Source organism: Salvelinus sp. IW2-2015, linkage group LG15 (assembly GCF_002910315.2).
Source record: "Salvelinus sp. IW2-2015 linkage group LG15, ASM291031v2, whole genome shotgun sequence".
In the NCBI taxonomy this organism is placed as follows: domain Eukaryota; kingdom Metazoa; phylum Chordata; class Actinopteri; order Salmoniformes; family Salmonidae; genus Salvelinus; species Salvelinus sp. IW2-2015.
In genome coordinates this window covers 7,400,582-7,422,412 of record NC_036855.1, presented here as the reverse complement: position 1 = coordinate 7,422,412, position 21,831 = coordinate 7,400,582, and positions in this window count along the sequence as shown.

The following is a 21,831-nucleotide window of genomic DNA, read 5'->3' as shown; positions in this document are numbered from 1 at the left end:
GTTTGTGTGTGTGTGGGGGGGTCTGGTGTTAGGCTACGTTATGTGAGCTAACTTCTAGCTAGCTAGTCGCCCATCTCGCCCCGTTGCAATTGACCGTTTTCTGATCAAGAGAAGAGTGCGGGTAGAGAATTAAAATCCAGATCCAGTCCATGTCTCCAAGGGGGCCAAAGAAGAAGAGTGAGATAAGAAAGATGAGTCGGAGAGAGAAACTCGTGAGCCACGACGTGAAGGAGCACAAGAGCAGTTCGTCGCTGCTAGCTGCTCCACAGTCACCGTTAGCTGCACTGTTAGCACAGCCACCGCTCCCTCTAATTTAAGTCAGTCACCTGTTGAAGAACCAAGGCGCCCTCTTCTTCGGCGTTACCCAGCCACAAAAGTTGGACAGCAGGATCGCTACTTCAGGCCTGTGCTTTCTGCTTCGCATGCCGCCACTTTCAACGTCCAGGAAACCATGGTCAAATCAAATCAAAGTTTATTTGTCACGTGCGCCGAATACAACAGGTGTAGACCTTACAGTGAAATGCTTACTTACAGGCTCTAAACAATAGTGCAAAAAAGGTATTAGGTGAACAATAGGTAAGTAAAGACATAAATAACAACAGTAAAAAGACAGTGAAAAATAACAGTAGCGAGGCTATAAAAGTAGCGAGGCTACATACAGACACTGGTTAGTCAGGCTGATTGAGGTAGTATGTACATGTAGATATGGTTAAAGTGACTATGCATATATGATGAACAGAGAGTAGCAGTAGCGTAAAAGAGGGGTTCGTGGGTGGCGGGACACAATGCAGATAGCCCGGGTTGGCCAATGTGCAGGAGCACTGGTTGGTCGGGCCAATTGAGGTAGTATGTACGCGAATGTATAGTTAAAGTGACTATGCATATATGATAAACAGAGAGTAGCAGCAGCGTAAAAGACGTGTTGGGGGGGCACACAAAGCACGTAGTCCGGGAAGCCATTTGATTACCTCTTCAGGAGTCTTATGGCTTGGGGGTAAAAACTGTTGAGAAGCCTTTTTGTCCTTGTCTTGGCACTCCGGTACCGCTTGCCATGCGGTAGTAGAGAGAACAGTCTATGACTGGGGTGGCTGGGGTCTTTGACAACCTCTACACCGCCTGGTGTGGTCCTGGATGGCAGGCAGCTTAGCCCCAGTGATGTACTGGGCCGTACACATTACCCTCTGTAGTGCCTTGCGGATGGAGGCGCGAGCAATTGCTGTACCAGAAAGTGATGCAACCAGTCATGCTCTCGATGTTGCAGCTGTAGAACCTTTTGAGGATCTCAAGTATTCTTTGCAATAGAATTATAATCGCTAAGATTGTACTGATAGCCAGCTTGTTTTCAACCATGTGTGAACAGTTGACAAGGGTAAATGCACTTCTCGTTGTGGCTGCACCGTAGATATTATTCCCGTCATTTCTGACGTTGTGATAGCCATTTCATCCGAAACATTATTACCAATGCACAGTTGTCTGATTATGAATATGGAATAAATGCACTTGTAAATTGTCATGAAAATCTACTATTTTCTTAGCACCCCAACGTATTGGTCAAGACCCCCCTTAGCACCRGGAGAGAAAAAATCCTGGTGCCGTGCCTGTCTGGAATGTACAATTGTGTACCTTCATTTAGTATGTTATGTTACATTACGAATGGAATAATGGTCTGGTTACTTAAGACAGAAACGAAAGCAATGAGGTTGGCCCGGGGAAGATGGGTGGGCGTATACCGTGACTGTCTACCAATCAAAAGGTTGCATGTTTGAGTCGCGTCCAGGAACAACTGTAGTATTTTAGCTAAACCTTCCCCTAACCCTTTTCCTAACCTTAACCTACACTGAGTGTACAAAACATTAAGGACACCTTTCTAATATTGAGTTGCACCAGCTCCTTTTGCCCTCAGAACAGTCTCAATCCGTCGGGGCATGGACTTTACACGGTGTCAAAAGCATTCCACAGAGATGCTGGCCCATGTTGATTCCAATGCTTCCCACAGTTGTGTCAAGTTGGCTGGATGTCCTTTGGGTGGTGGACCATCCTTGATACACATGGGAAACTGTTGAGTGTGAAAACCCCAGCAGTGTTGCAGTTCTTCACACAAACCGATGCACGTGGCACCTACTACCATACCCCGTTCAAAGGCGCTTAAATCTTGTGCTTTGCCCATTCACACTTTGAATGGCACACATACACAGTCCATGTCTCAATTGTGACCCACCACCTAGATGAGGTCCTATACAGCACTACTACATGATTTCATATGTGTTATTTCAGAGTTTTGAAGTCTTCACTATTATTCTACAATGTAGAAAATAGTAAAAAATAATAATAAAAACCCTGGAATGAGTAGGTGTGTCCAAACTTTTGACTGGTACTGTATATAGAATTGAAAGAAAAATATCTCAAATGAATATGCAACCATTTAAACAACTGCATTAGCATGACAAGCAAAAATGTATTTTACATACTGATCTAAAAGTGGATATTTTCCTTCCAAAAACATTTCTTCCACGCTGGAATCAAAACTGTGGTCACTCAAAGTCCTACCGTGCGCCCTGTTTGCTTTCCGCTTGAGAATGAATACTGTTGCACACAGCTCTAGCATGATGGCTGTTTGTCGTACAAAGGGTGATCACATACTGCTGTAAAGCCCAGCTCATTGGATATCTAGCTAGCTACGTTTCAAAACGATACGTGGTCATTTGACCAAGACACTGGCAATTAAGTGAACACCGCTCGTCTCATTGGTGCGTAATGATGGCTGACCTTCATGGGCTAATTGACATGTTGTGTAGCCAAAACGTAATGTAGAATGATGAAACATGATTTGGTTGTTCTCTGTCTGACGATTGCACAAAAACCAAACTTGAACGGGTTCCACAACGTTTTGCCGATTAGATTTCATAAATTGTTTTGTTGCAAGTTTAAAGAGTCAGAATTCATGCAAAACACTCTATACAACATGGATCGTGTTGGGTTATAAAAATGTATTTTATCAAACAAAACAATGGTACATTTTATCTCTGGGACCCTCAGGATGACAAATCAAAGCAGGATTACTGAATGTAAGTACATTATTTACCGTCAGACATGAATGTATCAAACCAATTGCCCTGATAAAAGTGTTTTGTTGTTGTGCACTATCCTCAAACAATAGCATGGTATTTTTTCGCTGTAATAGCTGCTGTAAATTGGACACTGCAGTTAGATTAAGCTTTCTGATGATATAAGACATGTCTATGTCCCTGAAAGTTGGCTGTTGTTTACAACGCCATTCTAGTCACATATCCTGTAGAGGTTAAATTGTGTTTTTTACATTGTATAAAAGTAAAGACTCAGCGCTAGAAAATGTCATATCATACACTGCAGTTGAGGAACAATGGGAAAGTAATTCTGCTTTGAAAGTTGATTAACTTGTAACCCCACTTTTGAGAAAATGGCCCATGAATGTTTTGGTACACCTACTGGAGAGTTCTTCTTTGTCTACACCCATTCAGCATCCATCTCTTTAGGGATTTACATGTGCTGAAATGTCCTAAACAGAGTGAATAAGGTAGTGTATTAAACAACCAAAGATTTCAAGACTAACAGGGGTGAAAGCAGTAGCAAAAAGTAGCAGTAAAAATACACATTATCTAGTTGTCACGTTCCTGACTTGTTTCTTTCTTTGTTTGTATATTATTTTAGTTGGTCAGGCGTGAGTTGGGTGGGTTGTCTATGGTTGATTTTCTATGTTTTCATGTTGTGTCAGCCTGGTAGATTCTCAATCAGAGACAGCTGTCAATCGTTGTCCCTGATTGAGAATCATACTTAGGCAGCCAGGGTTTCACTTGTGTTTTGTGGGTGTTTGTTCCTGTGACTGTGTTTGGGCCACACAGGACTGTTTCGGGTTTGTCACGTTTGTTGGTTTTGTATTTTGAAGTGTTTTGTTGATTTTTCATTAAATATGAACACTAACTACTCTGCATCTTGGTCCGATCCATGCTCCTCCTCGTCTGAGGAGGAGAACGACTACGACAGCCATACAGAAACACCCACCACAGACGGACCAAGCGGAGTGGAGAAGGGCAGCGACAGCAGCAGAGACAGACAGGAGAAGGACATGGGAAGACGTCTTGAACGGCAAGGGTTGCTACACATGGAGGAGATCCTGGCTGGAAAGGATCGCCTCCCATGGGAACAGCTGGAGCAGCGAGGAGAGCAGAGGCAACCGGAGAGAGGAACCGGAGGTATGAGGGTACGCGGCTAGCACGGAAGCCCGAGAGGCTCACCCAAAAATGTCTTGGGGGGGGAGCTAAAGGGGAGTGTGGTGAAGCCGGGTTGGATACCTGAGCCAACTCCCCGGGCTTACCGTGGAGTGAGAGGGCGTTGTACTGGTCAGACACCGTGTATGCGGTGGAGCGCACGTGTCCCCAGTACGCTGGCTTAGCCCAGTGCGGGCTATTCCACCTTGCCGCACTGGTAGGGCTAGGTTGGGCATCGAGCCGGGTGCCATGAAGCCGGCCCAACATATCTGGCCTCCAGTACGTCTCCTCGGGCCGGCGTACATGGCACCAGCCTTACAGGTGGTGTCCCCGGTTCGCATGCATAGCCCTGTGCGGGCTATTCCACCTCGCCGCACGGGCAGGGCTACGACCATTCAACCTGGTAAGGTTGGGGAGGCTCGGTGCTCAAGAGGCGTGTCCTCCTTCACGGTCCGGTATATCTGGCGCCACCTTCCCGCCCCAGCCCAGTACCATCAGTGCCTACGTTACGCACCAGGCTTCCAGTGCGTCTCCAGAGCCCTGTTCCTCCTCCACGCACTCTCCCTGTGGTGCGTGTCTCCAGCCCAGCCTCCAGTTCCGGCACCACGCACCAAGCCACCTGTGCGTCTCCAGAGCCCTGTACGCACTGTTCCTTCTCCCCGCACTCGCCCTGAGGTGCGTGCCCTCAGCCCGTACCACCAGTGCCGTACCACGCACTAGGCCTACAGTGCGTCTCATCCGGCCAGAGCTGCCCGTCTGCCAAGCGCCATCTGAGCCATCCGTCTCCCAGTGCCATCTGAGCCATCAGTCTGCCCAGTGCCATCTGAGCCATCCGTCTACCCAGCGCCATCTGAGCCATCCGTCTGCCCAGTGCCATCTGAGCCATCCGTCTGCCCAGTGCCATCTGAGCCATCCGTCTGCCCAGTGCCATCTGAGCCATCCGTCTACCCAGCGCCATCTGAGCCATCCGTCTACCAGCGCCATCTGAGCCATCCATCTGCACAGCGCCATCTGAGCCATCCGTCTGTCCCGAGCCATTAGAGCCGCCCGTCTGTCCGAGCCGTCAGAGCCGTTCGTCAGTCAGGAGCCGCTAGAGCCATTCGTCAGTCAGATCTGCCAGAGCCGCCAACCAGACAGGATCTGCCAGAGCCTCCAACCAGACAGGATCTGCCAGAGCCGCCAACCAGACAGGATCTGCCCAGAGCCGCCAACCAGACAGGATCTGCCAGAGCCGCCAACCAGACAGGATCTGCCGAGCGCCAACAGACAGGATCTGCCAGAGCGCCAACCAGACAGGATCTGCCAGACCGCCACAGCCAGGATCTGCCAGAGCCGCCAGTCAGCCAGGATCTGCCAGAGCCAGTCAGCCAGGAATCCGCCAGAGCCAGCCAGCCAGGATCCGCCAGAGCCAGCCAGCCAGGATCCGCCCCTCAGTCCGGTGCTGCCCCTCAGTCCGTGCTCCCCCAGTCCGGTGCTGCCCTCAGTCCGCTGCTGCCCCTCAGTCAGGTGCTACCCCTCAGTCCGTTACTGCCCTTTGGAATAGTGGGATTGACATGGAGGGTGGATATTGGGAGGAGCCACGGAAGCGGGGGTTGACTATGGTGGGGTGGGACCACGACCAGCGCCAGAGCCGCCACCGTGGACAGACGCCCACCCAGACCCTCCCCTAGACTTTGTGCTGGTGCGCCCGGAGTTTTCACCTTAAGGGGGGGTTCTGTCACGTTCCTGACCTGTTTCTCTTTGTTTTGTATTTATTTTAGTTGGTCAGGGCGTGAGTTGGGTGGGTTGTCTATGGTTGATTTTCTATGTTGGGATTTTGTGTTCGAAGCTACATGTTCAATCGTTGTCCCTGATTGAGAATCATACTTAGGCAGCCAGGGTTTCACTTGTGTTTTGTGGGTGTTTGTTCCTGTGACTGTGTTTGGGCCACACAGGACTGTTTCGGGTTTGTCACGTTTGTTGGTTTTGTATTTTGAAGTGTTTTGTTGATTTTTCATTAAATATGAACACTAACTACTCTGCATCTTGGTCCGATCCATGCTCCTCCTCGTCTGAGGAGAACGACTACGACAGCCGTTACACTAGTCCTTGGCCTATATCCTAATCTGACTTTAGTGCAGGTTGTGTTGTTCTTCACATTACCGTCTCTGGTAAACACACACTATATCAAATAACATCTATGTTTATTTGTCATGTGCACATGATACAGAAGGTGTAAATGGTACAATGAAATGGTTACTTACATAGTGGAGTCTAGCTAGCAAGCTAAACAATGAACCATAATCCCAACTCATTCTACCATGCACCATGCATTAATCTGCAGATACAGTAGCTAAAGCTAATCAACTAGGTTCAATGTTAGCTAGCTAGATAATATTAGGCTATAACTAGCGATGCAAATGGCTTTCTGAGATACAAATAATATTATTATACAGATCATATACGAAACATTAGCTAGCATGTCAATCAGCTAACATTAGCTAGATAGCTAACAATATGCTTATCTTCCAATGAAAGTGACTTTCTGACTAAATTAGCAATGTATAATACCTTAAAATGTAGCTACATGGCTGAATGCTTCTCCCYCTCAATTTTTCTGTGGCTAAACCAACTAGGCTTGTAATTTAACAATTGTATTCATATTTACAGATACAAGTTTGTTATTAAGGCACATGAAGGTTGACATGTTCCAGAAGGCATTTCTGCCCTCAAATATATTTTTGATACAAATAAAAATAAACCGTTCAAATGCCTCTCCTGTGAAGTAATGATGTGCGACATACGCCTAGTTTCTAGAAACGGGTCACAATTTTCTCATTGCTTAAAAATCCTTCTTTAACCGGTCTCCTCTCCTTCATCTAAACTGATTTAAGTGGTTTTAACAAGTGACAATAAGGGATCATCTCTTTCACCTGGATTGAGCGGGGCAGTCTGTCATGTAATTCTCCTAACCTACTAGTTAAATTCTCTTAAATTGTTGTTATCACAAAGGTTAACGACGCAACAAGCAGCCCTGGCTTCAGAGCAAGTCGTATACTACTATACATTCTCCAAGACCTTTGATGCATTATGTCATCCATTCCATGTGAGATTGTATGACCGGGTAGGACTTATGATACTATACGTCCACCAATTTGTATGACATTGTACGACCACTATTCCATTCGTAACATAATGTAATATATCATACTACATTCCAAATACTACAAATTACCGTGAGGCCAGGTTGATCTTTGATACATCATTCGTTTTACCATCGCTAGCTGCAACACTGCCTGAATGTCCAAAGAAGTCTAATTAAAATACTCCACAGAGTGAGCTTCCCAATCAAGAATGAAATAATTCACACTCTAGATATTGACGGTTTTTGGGAGGTTTTCTGAGGTTTCTCACATGCACTTAGCTAAATTATAGATGAGCAGTCCGTACACCTAAAATAATTGCCTCCAAATGATAAAGCTTACTTCTCGCTATCAAACATGAAAGGTTGAAGCGTGTACATCATTTGCTCTCATATGTCATTTGAACAAATTGTTTTGATATGAAAGGATGAGAGCATTATTTATTCATGTGACAAAGTTATTGAATGCAGAGGGAGCCTCATTAAATGTGTCCTTTTTCTCTCTGAGTCATAAAAAGGCCAGATGAGCCCATCAGTAGCTGAGCTACCAGCAAGCCTGTGTGCCCCGTGTAAGCAAAGTCTGGCATCTCTGTGTGTGTGTGTGTTTTCATGCATGTATGCATGTGTGTATGCACGTGTGACAGTGAGAAACAAAAATAGAGAAAAGAGAGAGAGCAAAAGGAGACTTGTAGTGCAACAGCAAAACAGAATTCTCCTTCCCCTCCAACGTTAGAACTTGGACGAGTTGGCGGTCACACAAGTTCATTTCAATAAATCAGTGTACTGAGGCAGAGAGAGCCTGCCTGCCCTATCTGGATTCCCACACAGTGTACTGCGCCTGGCACCCTCCTCATCAGAAGGATTCTTCAGTGACACAACACAATAACATGGACGGTTAAAAACCCTGCTTCCGCTTTGCAAACACGGCATCTGTCCCCTGCAGCTGTCCTCACTCGTGTTCTCATCTGCGGAGGTCAGGCCACCCACGACCCCTGGACTGGCCAGGTGCCCTCGGGGCATGGTTGCTCTGCCAACTGCTCAGATGAACTGTCTTGGCTGCTTCCAGGCCTCGCTCAGGCTTTTGATCAATCTGCCCTGTTTTGTGAGAACAACAAGCACTCGTGCCACGGACAGTTTTGTTCAACACCAGGCATGCTCTGAAACGACGGCTGTTAACACTCCCCTAGGTATCAGGTAGAGGGAAGCCAGTGAGAACCTTGGGCAGAGTTGTATCAGTGGTTTCCAACACCCAAACTTTGAAATTGATTATTTTGCCATGTCCAAGTAAGAAATGGCTTGGACAATGTGATCAGTCTCCAATTGAATCATGACATTTTGATTTGATCTCTCTCTCTCTCATATATTTTGCAGATATATCTCGTGGTAGTAAAATATGTAATAATAGGAAGTGGTTGTGGTGGTCTGTTGTTCCTGTCAGCCTCAGATGGAGTTGGCAAGGTCCTTTATAGCAGCTGGGAAAAGGTAGCTGAATAGTGATCTACTGCTGGCATACTATACTGAACAAAAATATAAACATAACATGCAACAATTTCAATGATTTTCCTGAGTTAAAGTTCATATAAAGAATCAGTCAATTGAAATGAATCTACTAGGCCCTTATCTAAGGGATTTCCCATGACTGGGCAGGGGTGCAGCCATGGCTTGGCCTGGGAGGGCATAGGCCCACCCAATTGGGAGCCAGGCCCACCCACTGGGGAGTAAGGCCCAGCCAATCAGAATGAGTTTTTCCCCACAAAAGGGCTTTATTACAGACAGAAGAACTCCTCAGTTTCATCTGCTGTCCGGGTGGCTGGTCTCATACGATCCCACAGGTGAAGAAGCCTGTGTGGAGATCCTGGGCTGGCGTGGTTACACGTGGTCTGCGGTTGTGAGGCCCAGTTGGACGTACCGCCAAATTCCCTAAAACGACGTTGGAGTCAATTTATGGTAGAGAAATGAACATTCAATTCTCTGGCAACAGTTCTGGTGGACATTCCTGCAGTCAGCATGCCAATTGCCCGCTCCCTCAAAACTTTAGACATCTGTGGCATTGTGTTGTGTGACAAAACTGTACATTTTAGAGTGGACTTTTATTGTCCCCAGTTGAAGGTGCACCTGTGTAATGATCGTGCTGTTTAATCAGGTTCTTGAAACGCCACACCTGTCAGGTGGATGGATTATTTTGGCAAAGGAGAAATGTTCACTAACAGGGATGTAAACTAATTTGTGCACAAAATGTGAGATAAATAAGCTTTTTGTGCATATGGAAAAAGTCTAGGATTTTATTTCAGCTCAYAAAACATGGGACCAACACTTAGTTTATATTTTTGTTCAGTATAATTATAGTCTCTGATGCGCATATTGGCCTTCATGGCCTGCCAGTTTAGTGATGATGGAATTGAATTTGAAACCTACAACAAGTTTCATAACTCATATTGGATTTCCTTGGATACTGATATTAATTGTTCTACCTATTTAGGTTAGTGTAATGTAATTCCATCATTCCTTATTCAAACTGCACGTTAGATTGTACGAATGAGCAATGTACCCTTAATCATTGAAAAGCATTTATATTTTTCCTCCATTTGCTAAAATGCATCATATATATTCATTGCATATTATTGTGTGTCTAACCCTCACTAACAATTAATTTATCTTTACTCCTCTGACCATTTCATCTATCTACTTCATGCAAGCCATGAAACCGTGATAATGCTTTTCCATTCCAATCCGTCCTTTGATTTCACTCAAATAGCCCACGTGGAATGGCAGTGGATTTATATTACGATGACCAGGTTTGAAATTACACAGACATAACAATTTGGACATATCTGGCTGTGGGGAATGCAAATCATTTACAATATCAAGATGAAAATGCCTGTCACAGCACAACATTATAAAGCTGCCACACTCAATATATTCATTTGTATAGGGGGACAAAAGTGTCAAAGAGAAAATAAGTGTGTGTGTGTTGGGATGATGGGGTTGTGAATCATCAAAGCCACTCAATTAGGTGATCATGAACGTAATTTACTTTTTTAATTAGATATTTTCAAGGCGCCACTATTTCTACAAATTTAAGTCAATATAACACAAATTAAATGTAATTGGTTAGTTGTCAAAATGCCATGCAGTCTGTTGCAGGCACATACTGAATATCCCATTATTGAGATATGCTGATTGGTGACTGTAAGCGGCGTATGATGGGCCTACGCACACCCACTCTATCTTCCTCTCTCACTCACATTAAGGCCTGTCTGTGCTGTTCGATAAGGGCCTTGAATTAACATTTTAATAAAGGGACTGTTCTAGTTGTCTGTCTTTGTCTTTTCTTGGAGAACAAGGAAATAAAACTTACCTTAGGCCAGTACAATATGTGTGCAACCCAAGATGGCCTACCAAAGAAAACAATGAATGTATGATTGGCAAGTACATTGATAGTGTTCATTTCAAACAAAAATGAAGTAATCTTCTGAGAATGCCAAAGAAATGGCATCCCAAAGTCCAACATCACTGCTAAATGTTAGAATGGCATCCCAGAGTCCAACATCACTGCCAAATGTTAGAATGGCATCCAGAGTCCAATATCACTGCTAAATGTTAGAATGGCTCCCGGAGTCCAACATCACTGCTAAATGTTAGAATGGCATCCCAGAGTCCAACATCACTGCAAATGTTAGAATGGCATCCAGAGTCCAACATCACTGCTAAATGTTAGATGGCATCCCAGAGTCCAACATCACTGCAAATGTTAGAATGGCATCCCAGAGTCCAACATCACTGCTAAATGTTAGAATGGCATCCCAGAGTCCAACATCACTGCTAAATGTTAGAATGGCATCCCAGAGTCCAACATCACTGCCAAATGTTAGAATGGCATCCAGAGTCCAACATCACTGCTCTAAATGTTAGAATGGCACCCCAGAGTCCAACATCACTGCCAAATGTTAGAATGGCATCCAGAGTCCAACGTCACTGCTAAATGTTAGAATAGCATCCCAGAGTCCAACATCACTGCCTAAATGTTGAGATGTCTTTAGAGCAATAAAGATTGTAGAATATTCTTCCTTTTCTGTTTTTGGTTCATTAAGTCTTTCCTCCCAGGTTTTTACTGACTCATCTCTGTTGATTTCACTCCTCATGTCTCCTTCCCTTATCAAAGTTCTATCCTCTCTCCTAAATTCACTCTTTATAACTGATATATCACAAACCAATCCACGAGGTAACTTACATTTCTATTCATTTCAAATGACACATTCCTCATTTTATTCTATTTCAGTAGCAACCTCTCCATCATCTTACTTGGTAAAGAGGAGATGAGACACCAACAGCTATTCACATAGATAGTGTTTGGACTGCATATGCTATTGATTCCTGGTACATAGCTATTCCCCTTAATTTCACCCAAAACCTAACAACAGGTGTAACAGTTTAACTTTAAACCGTCCCCTCGCCATACCCGGCCGCGAACCAGGGACCCTCTGCACACATCAACAACTGACACCCACGAAGCGTCGTTACCCATAGCTCCAACAAGCCGCGGCCCTTGCAGAGCCGGGGAACTGATTGAAACGCTACTAGCGCGTACCCGCTAACTAGCTAGCCATTTCACATCCGTTACACAGGGACAACAATTGTCTGGAGCTGGCTGACCAAGTAGGTCATGCAGATCCAAGAGAAGTTGAAGATCCAGGTAATTTGACTGTCTCTGGTTGCAACATTCACTAACCCTTTCATTGTTCACTGTCACGTTAAACTGCTGCAAATAGCCTATTTAGCCTGTGTTCCCCTAGACTAGTAATGAGTGTGTTGAAGTAGTTTATTAAATTAGCATCGGTGGTTTAGCAGTAGAGGCAAACTCTCTGCAGTGAAAGCCTAGAAATTGCCTCTGTTTACGACCCCCCTTCTCCCCTCCTCCTATATTCAGCCAGCCAGCCAACCAAATGGACTCTTTGGCTAGCACATTCAGCACTAAGTGGCTATTTGTTGTCTCTGTGCTCTTGTCTGTGTTCCATTGTTAGAACTGGGTGCAATAAGGCTATTTTGTGCTTACTTTTTTTCTTTAAATGCTGAGCCAATTTGGATTAAATACAAGTTAGCATTCTACTCACTGTGAACAGGAATAGAATGTAGCTAAATCCCATTCCATTTGGGACCGACTGCCTAGTACATTGACAGTGTTACCTAATTGTTACATTCTCTAAATTTATCCAAGCTAAAGTCAGTTTCAGTACTCAATCATTTTGTGTCTGCCCAACAGCCAGACTCCAATGATAAGTCATGTTTTTGAATAGCATTGCATTGAATTAAAACACAATCAAATGCTGTTACTGACAAGTCACAATGCAATTGCTTTACATCTTTCTCAGTAGTGTTTTGATGAGCTTTCTCAATACTGCTTTGATGAGCTTTCTCAGTAGTGCTTTGATGAGCTTTCTCAGTAGCGCTTTGATGAGCTTTCTCAGTAGAGCTTTGATGAGCTTTCTCAGTAGTGTTTTGATGAGCTTTCTCAGTAGTGCTTTGATGAGCTTTCTCAGTAGTGCTTTGATGAGCTTTCTCAGTAGTGCTTTTGATGAGCTTTCTCAGTAGAGCTTTGATGAGCTTTCTCAGTAGAGCTTTGATGAGCTTTCTCAGTTTAGTAGTTTTTGATGAGCTTTCTCAGTAGTGCTTTGATGAGCTTTCTCAGTAGTGCTTTGATGATTTCTTCTCAGTAGTGCTTTGATGAGCTTTCTCAGTAGTGCTTTGATGAGCTTTCTCAGTAGTGTTGTTTGATGAGCTTTCTCAGTAGTGCTTTGATGAGCCTTCTCAGTAGTGCTTTGATGAGATTTCTCAGTAGTGTTTTTATGAGCTTTCTCAGTAGTGCTTTGGTGCGCCTTCTCAGTAGTGCTTTGATGAGCTTTCTCAGTAGAGCTTTGATAGCGCTTTCTCAGTAGTGCTTTGATGAGCTTTCTCAGTAGTGCTTTGATGAGCTTTCTCAGTAGTGCTTTGATGAGCTTTCTCAGTAGTGTTTTGACAATGCAATTGCTTTACAGCTTTCTCAGTGGCCATCCTCTGCTAAATCAAGTTATTGGGGGCCAGGTGATTATGGCTACTCAAACTTGCATCTTGTAGAATTTTTCCATTACTCGACTGTTGTGCTGTTTACGTTTTTTTTACATTGTTAAGAAGAAAATAAATCTGTATTACCTCTTTTTCAAGTCTTAAAAAAACACTACTATACTCTGCCCCTTAATGTTGCCCGTATCAGGCAGAAAAGTCGCAGCTCAATGTCAAGAATCATATCTTGTGATTTCAGGCGTGTAACCGGAGGGGGCAACACCACTGTCGCCTCTAACGTTTAATTTGGAGATTAGAAAAAGAAACACATTTGCATGAAAATAACATTACTGAAACTGCAATCAGACGGAGATGGTCTAGGCTAAAGTGTCATTCTCCTGAGACGAGGCTAGGGCCGTATCTTTAATTGAAACGAGAAATGGGGATAAAACCTTTCGGAGATAAGCTGAGCGGGCGTTTTCATCTTCTTTCACCTCCGTCCCCTCATTTTCTCTCCTCCACCCTCATGATTTATTTATCTCCTGTTTTTGCCCAGACTGTATTGGGGTTTCTACATTGTATGCTGAATTACTATGAGCTACAGCTATTTGATATTTTAGGAGACAGATATTTTACTAGAATGCGTGCCTATAGTGGATCAGTCATGCAGATATAGTCATGTCAGTGAGTGTGTTCTTCCTTGCTCACATACAAAATTCACACAGTCGATCTTTTGTATTGTAATGACCCTTACCTTCGTACATAGGCTCAATGCTATCTCACCCAAGGGATAACACTTTTGGAGCAGTGGTTAGCAAGTTTGCATACAGGCTGGGTAACCCGGGGTCGACACCTGCAAGGGAAGTTGCACTACTGCCGACCACTACGGTATGCTCAGTGCTCACTTACCCATCCACTGCTCTCTTTATTAGAAAAGTCATTCCCTGACTTACTGTCACTGAATCACTGGTGCCAATGAGTGCCCATATCTTTCRTCAGGCAAATGAGAAAAGGTTAATTCTGGCCTAACGAGCTGGATGAAGTCTGTGGTATCGCAGCGGGCCACACGGCTCTGTGATGCGTTAATGAGGAGCGATGGCTGGGGCGAGAGGAGAGGCTGAGCAAATGAGTGAAGGCTGCTAATTCTCCTTCTCGCCTGGAACGGGAGATAAGAGACAGATTAAGATTAACAATGTCCAGCCTGTTGAATGCGTGATTATTAAGCACTCAGAACAGTCACTAACTTCCTTAATGGCACTTCACATAAGAGAAAGAGAGTGAGAGAGAAAGAGAGGGTGTGTGTGTGTGTGTGCTTGCATGCGTGCATACAAGCGCGCGTGTGTGTTACGACACAGACCAGGAGCAATGTTCCACTTGCCACCCCTCAGAACATGTCTGTGTAGATTCTTGTCCTTTTTGTTCACCCTCTCCACGGCTCCCTATGTTCAGCCTCTTCATCCCTCTATTGTTCCTCCTCTCCACCTCTGTTTAGTGACTAAATGTCAACACTTGGCTCCATGGAGACTCCATTTTCCATACTGTGAGAATGGCGCTGCAGTAGATAGCAGCGGTTTTACGGGCTCCTGACCAATTTTGTGTATGTTTTTAAACTGATCTTATCTTTTTTGTACATAATGTCTGCGCCATCATTTCCTATGATGAACAGCTTCTGGAGATCAAAACAGCAATTACTAACCTTGATCTGGATGATAATATCTACTTCAATGAGTCAGCAGCTGTAGACGTTCTACTTACTTTGGACCAGGCCCTAATCCACGGGACTCGAAAGAGGAAGCGACGGCGCAAAAGAGGCAGACGAGCCAGCATCCTGACTACGTTGGCGAGCAATTAAACTGCCTCTACCCTCCGTTCTGTTGGCGAACGTACAGTCACTAGAGAACAAACTGGACTAGATCTGTTCGAGACTATCCTATCAATGGGACCTGAAGAACTGTAATATTCTATGTTTTTTGGAGATGTGGCTGAAGAAGGATGTGGATAATATACTGTACATCTCGCTGGCTTTTCCATGCATCGTCAAGACTGGTTGGCAGCCTCTGGTAAAATGAAGGGGGAGGGGTATGTCTCTTTGTTAACAACAGCTGGTGCCGAACTTTAGTGTTAAGGAAGTCTCACGTTTTTGTTCACCTTGTGATAAACTGCATACCGTACTATTTACCAAGAGAGTTTTCATTCATATTTTTCACAGATGTTTATTTACCACCACAAACCGATGCTGGCACTAAGAACCCAGTCAGCTGTATAGGGCCACAAGAAAACGCACACCCAGAGGCGGCACTTCATGTGGCCAGTGATTTTAATCCAGGAAAACTGAAATTTGTTTTACCTTGTTTTTACCAGCAGGTCACCTCAAAATCGAATCAAATCAAATGTTATTTGCCATGAAATGCTTACTTACGAGCCCTTTCCCAACAATGCAGAGTTAAAAAGTAAGACAAATGTGCAAAAATTAAAGCCATAGATTACAGGCAACATCCACAATGAGCTAAAGGCTAGTGCTGCCGCTATCAAGGAGTGGGACTCTAACCCGTATGCTTATAAGAAATCCCACTACGACCTCCGATGAGCCATCAAACAGGCAAAGCGTCAGTACAGGACTAAGATAGAATACTACTACAGCTTCCGGTGCACATGGTAAAAAATGCTGCTGCTTCTTTATGGGACCAAACTCTTTCAAAACTTTTTTAAATGTAAACGTTTTCAAAGTTTAAAACATAGCAATCGGATCGTGAATGGAGGCAGCTGAAGTCTGAATCCCGTGAGGGTGAAAGACAGTCAATAGACAGACTTGTTGGGGATTGTTTGGTGAGTAATCTAGCTAGCCTAACTATAATGTTACATTTAGCTGGGTCTCTAACGTTACCTTGAACAGMAATAACGGAAACACTTAACCGCTAAAACATATTGAAAAAATGATGGAGGAAATTAAGCTGAGTATTTAAAAAGGAATTAATAGTAAGGTTGACAGCTTACATGCATCTTTGGAGAAAGCCATTCAGGATAATCATACAGCTTTGCTGACTCAACTGGAGAATAACAACAAGCAGCTACAAGACCACATAGCGCTTGATGTTGGACATCTGGAGTCCTGTGTAGAATTCCTAGAATCTGGGATAATAGGCGCTGCCAAAACAGCAAAGTTCAACCCAGACGTGCCTATCATAGTGGCAGAACAGCCAGCTGATGAAAACGAGGGCCTAATCTCCAAACTGAAACAGATGATATCAGTAGGCCTAGGCTGCGAAAAAGAGGTGATTGCAGTTAAAAGGATGAGGGAGAGAGGTAAAGGTCCTGGGTTGTGAAGGTGGAGTGTTGGTCCGTGGAGGAGAAAGTGGCTCTGTTACGAAAAAACAAAAGCTGCGAGACCATCCTAATTGTAAGTCTTCCTTTGATCAGCCAAGTCCCACACCGATCTCCTTATAGAACTGAACTTCAAGACGCTTCTGAGGGAAACACCAGGAGGAAAGGACTATTTTGTCACGGGAAGTGGACGGGTCATGAAACGAGATCAACCAGAAGGACAACGCAGACAAGGACATGGGATGTACAGACCTACATCATACTGAGGGGCTTCCCATCCCCTACGAGATTCGATTTCAATAACGCATTGGAATGTTATGGATGGACTACATTAAACAATAAATTACGAAAATAATACTAAAATCCTTAAACCCAGACATTATCTCAATAAATGAAACGCATTTGCGTCGGCAAGAAACTATTGATATTGAAGGGTATGTATGGTATGGACACAACATAAACACTCATGTGAAAGCACCCAGGGGCTCTGGGGGACTGGGAATATGTGTAAAGTCTGATATGAGGATAGCATATAAAATGTAAATGATCGATAAAGCCATACAAGGAATTATTGGTTTGCGCTTTGAACATAGGGAGTCAGATTATTGTTTTGTTGTATATTCATGCTATTTGCCACCTGAACAGTCCACATGGGGTAGAGATGCATCCTACTTCTATAGTCATTTGTTAAGTCAAGTATACCTACATACAGAACCAGATGCTATTTACATATGTGGGGATCTTAGCAGTCGAATTGGGAGGGTAGATGACTATATAAAGGATATTGATGATGTTCCATTGCGTGTTGCTTTGGATAGCTTGGTTAGTCATCATGGGGAAACCCTATTAGAATTCCTTTGGGAATATTCTCTAAAATATTTATAATTAATGGAAAGATATGCCCCTTAAGCGATAACTTTACATCCATATCTGTCAAAGGAGAATCTGTGGTTGACTATATAGTTACCCTCCACGACTGTCTAGAAACTTACTTTAAGGTGTTATCTCCTACACAGATGGTTGAAGAATATGGATGTTTTAACTTAATTGGAGAAAAAAACTAGTCTTCCTGATCATTCTCTTTTATTTTGATATTTTCTGTTGGCCACAAACTTTCTCAACCAGGTATTGCTGCGCATCACAAGGGGCAAAAGATACATACCCCAGATAGGCCTAAATGTAAGAAAAGAAATGTGCCAAATTACTTTCTATGATCTGAAATGGCATGTAGAGCTCTGGTGGGACTCATCGAAACTCTGCAAAGATGCCAAGAAACAACATTTGATTTAGATGTGTGGTATGAAACATTTTGTGATATTATATATCCTGAAATTTGAAAAAATGATGTGAATAAAGAATACACTCCCAAGTCCAGGAAAGTTTACAAGCCGAGCAAACCTTATTGGAATGATGAGTTAATGGATCTATGGTGAGCAATGCGCAAGGCTGAGTACTTATTTTTACTGTGTAAAGATAGGAATACAAGAGAACAGTGTAGGAAGGAATTTAAGAAAATACAGCATGTGTTTGATAAAAGATTGTGCCTATTTAAACAGAGATATCAGAGACGGCAGTTATTACACCTTGAGGAGATACAGACAAGAAATCCTCAACAGTTTTGGAGCCAAATAAACAAGTTAGGACCAAAACAACATCAGAAAATTGCAATGGAAGTCAGGGAAGAACTCTAATATTTCACAGGTACTTAAGGAGTGGGAAAAGGGGTTTGCTAGTTTGTTCTCAGGTAACAAAAATGTGGCATATTTTGAGGAAGAATTTTATAAAGACATATGTTCCCTGAGAACTAAACTGGAAAATACAATGTTAGAACCCTCTTATATATGTAACCTGTACCGAAACGAGGAGCTGTCTGTGGCAGAAGTTAAGAAGGTGATTGACGCTGCAAAGAAATGGGAAAGCGTTTGGCATTGAACTGCATAATGAGGTTTTAAAATTCCTTAAATTAATTGATGTTCTATATGATTTGCTCCAAATTTGTTTTGAGTACAGTATACTGCCAYCCACTTGGTATAAGTCTATAGTGAATCACATTCCCAAATCTAAAAAAAAAATGACCTGAGAGTGTCACTGAATTATAGAGGCATAAGTTTATTAAGTACAATATATAAATTATATTCATCCATCCTCAACGATAGGCTAATTACATTTTCGGAGGACCAAAACATTCTGGTGGAAGAACAAAAATCCAGAGCCTGTATAGATCATATCTTCTCGGTCTGTACAATAATCAGAAATAGATTACATGAAGAGAAGCCTACTTTTGTTCATTGATTTCCAGAAATAGGGATCTTTTAGACTATAGTTTGTTCAAGACAGGGGTTGATGAGAAATTTTATCAAGCAATCCAGTCTCTTTACAAAGTACCAATTGCTTGTGTGCGTGTTAATGAATATCGTACAGATTGGTTTCCCACACCCTCGGGTGTAAAACAAGGAGATGCATTATCACCGACTTTGTTTGCTTTGTTTATAAATGATTTGGCAAAATAAATGAAACAGTTAAATATTGGAGTAAGATATGATGATGAAATGCTAAGTACCCTTTTATATGCTGATGATATTATTTTGATGGCAGAAACTAAACAAGACCTGCAGAACATGTTATTATGTGCAGTCAATTGGTCTAGAAGACTCATGATTAATCAGACAAAAACACAGATAATGCATTTTAGAAAAGCAGCTACTACGAGAAGTGTTTTTCAGTTTTGTTTTGGTGAAGACGTTCTTGAGTTTACTAGCATTTATAAATATTTGGGTCTTTTTACTGATGAACATATTACCTTTCTATACTCAACATCTGCCCTGGCCGACTCAGCAAGTAGAGCTCTTGGGGGAGTAATAGAAAAAACTAAAACACTGAAAGATATTGATTATGCCACGTATTCCAAACTGTATCATACATGTGTGTGTCCTGTTCTGGACTATTCAGCAGGAGTGTGGGGTGCTAAGATGTATTTTACAAATGAACATGTTCATAACAGAGGAGTACATACTTTTTCGGTGTCCACAAGTGTGCACCTATACTTGCAATAACTGGGGACATGGGCTGGGAACCCTGTGAGGCGAGATGGAAGGCATGTACTGTATGGTGAGACTTTGGAATAGACTGTTAGATATGCCAACTGCCAATATGCCAACTGCCAGAATAGCTAGTAAAGTTTTTCAATGGGATCTATCCATAGGGGGAGCCTGGGCAACTGAAATGTTTGACCTTTTTCAACAGTCTGACTGTGAACATCTGTATTCACAACATTCACTTCCGGCGCCGACAGAGATGGCCGCCTCGCTTCGCGTTCCTAGGAAACTATGCAGTATTTATTTTTTTACGTGTTATTTCTTACATTGGTACCACAGGTAATCTTAGGTTTCATTACATACAGTCGGGAGGAACTACTGAATATAAGAGCAACGTCAACTCACCATCATTACGACCAGGAATATGACTCTCCCGAAGTGGATCCTGTGTTTTGCCTTCCACCCAGTACAATGGATCGGATCCCAGCCAGCGACCCTAAACAACGACGCCGTAAAAGGGGCAAACGAAGCGGTCTTCTGGTCAGGCTCCGGAGAAGGGCACACCGCGCTCCACTCCCTAGCATACTACTCGCCAATGTCCAGTCTCTTGACAACAAGGTTGATGAAATCCGAGCAAGGGTAGCATTCCAGAGAGACATCAGGGATTGCAACGTGCTCTGCTTCACGGAAACATGGCTCACTCAAGAGACGCTAACGGAGTAGGTGCAGCCAGCTGGTTTCTTCAYGCATCGCGCCGACAGAAACAAACATCTTTCTGGTAAGAAGAGGGGCGGGGAGGTATGCATTATGATTAATGAGACGTGGTGTGATCATAACAACATACAGGAACTCAAGTAATTCTGTTCACCTGACATAGAATTCCTCACAATCAAATGTCGACCGCATTATCTACCAAGGGAATTCTCTTCGATTATAATCACAGCCGTATATATTCCCCCCCAAACACATCGATGGCCCTGAACGAACTTTATCTGACTCTATGTAAACTGGAAACCACACACCCTGAGGCTGCATTCATTGTAGCTAGGGATTTTAACAAGGYTAATCTGAAAACAAAACTCCCTAAATTCTATCAGCATATCGATTGTGCTACCAGGGCTGGTAAAACCCTGGATCATTGTTATTCTAACTTCCGCGACGCATATAAGGCCCTCCCCCGCCCTCCTTTCGGAAAAGCTGACCACGACTCCATTTTGTTGCTTCCAGCCTACAAACAGAAACTAAAACAAGAAGCTCCCACGCTCAGGTCTGTTCAACGTTTCAAGTGTGTGCTAGGTTACCAGCCGGTCCTGGCACCATGGCATCAGAGCCAGATTGAGGCTCTGCGGTGGATGAATGGTTTCGGCACTCAGAGGAGACTTGGAACGCTGCCCATGTGCGGTTACAACGGGCTATCAGGAGACAAAGGCGAGTGCCGACGCCCACGCAGTGGAGGCCCCGGTGTATGCACCGGGGGATCGGGTCTGGCTCTCGACCCGAAACCTACCCCTTCACCTGCCCTGCCGGAAGCTGGGTCCGCGGTTGTGTGGGGCATTTAAAGTCCTGAGGAGACTGAACGAGGTTTGTTATAGGTTACAACTCCCCCCTGATTACCGTATTAATCCCTCGTTCCATGTGTCTCTCCTCAGGCCGGTGGTGGCTGGTCCGCTCCAGCAGTCTGAGGTGCGGGAGGTCCCTCCGCCCCCTCTTGACATCGAGGGGGTCCCGGCGTATACCGTAAGGGCCATCATGGATTCTAGACGTCGGGCGAGGGCCTTCAGTACCTCGTGGAGTGGGAGGGGTACGGTCCGGAGGAGAGATGCTGGGTACCGGTGGAGGACATTCTAGATCCATCCATGTTACAAGAGTTTCACCGTCTCCACCCGGATCGCCCTGCACCTCGCCCTCCGGGTCGTCCCGGAGGCCGGTGTTCGTCGCGCTGCTGGAGCCGCGCGTCAGGGAGGGTACTGTCACGACTTCGCCGAAGTCGGCCCTTCTCCTTGTTCGGGTGGTGTTCGGCGGTCGACGTCACCGGCTTTCTAGTCACCATCGATCCATTTTTCAGTTTTTGTTG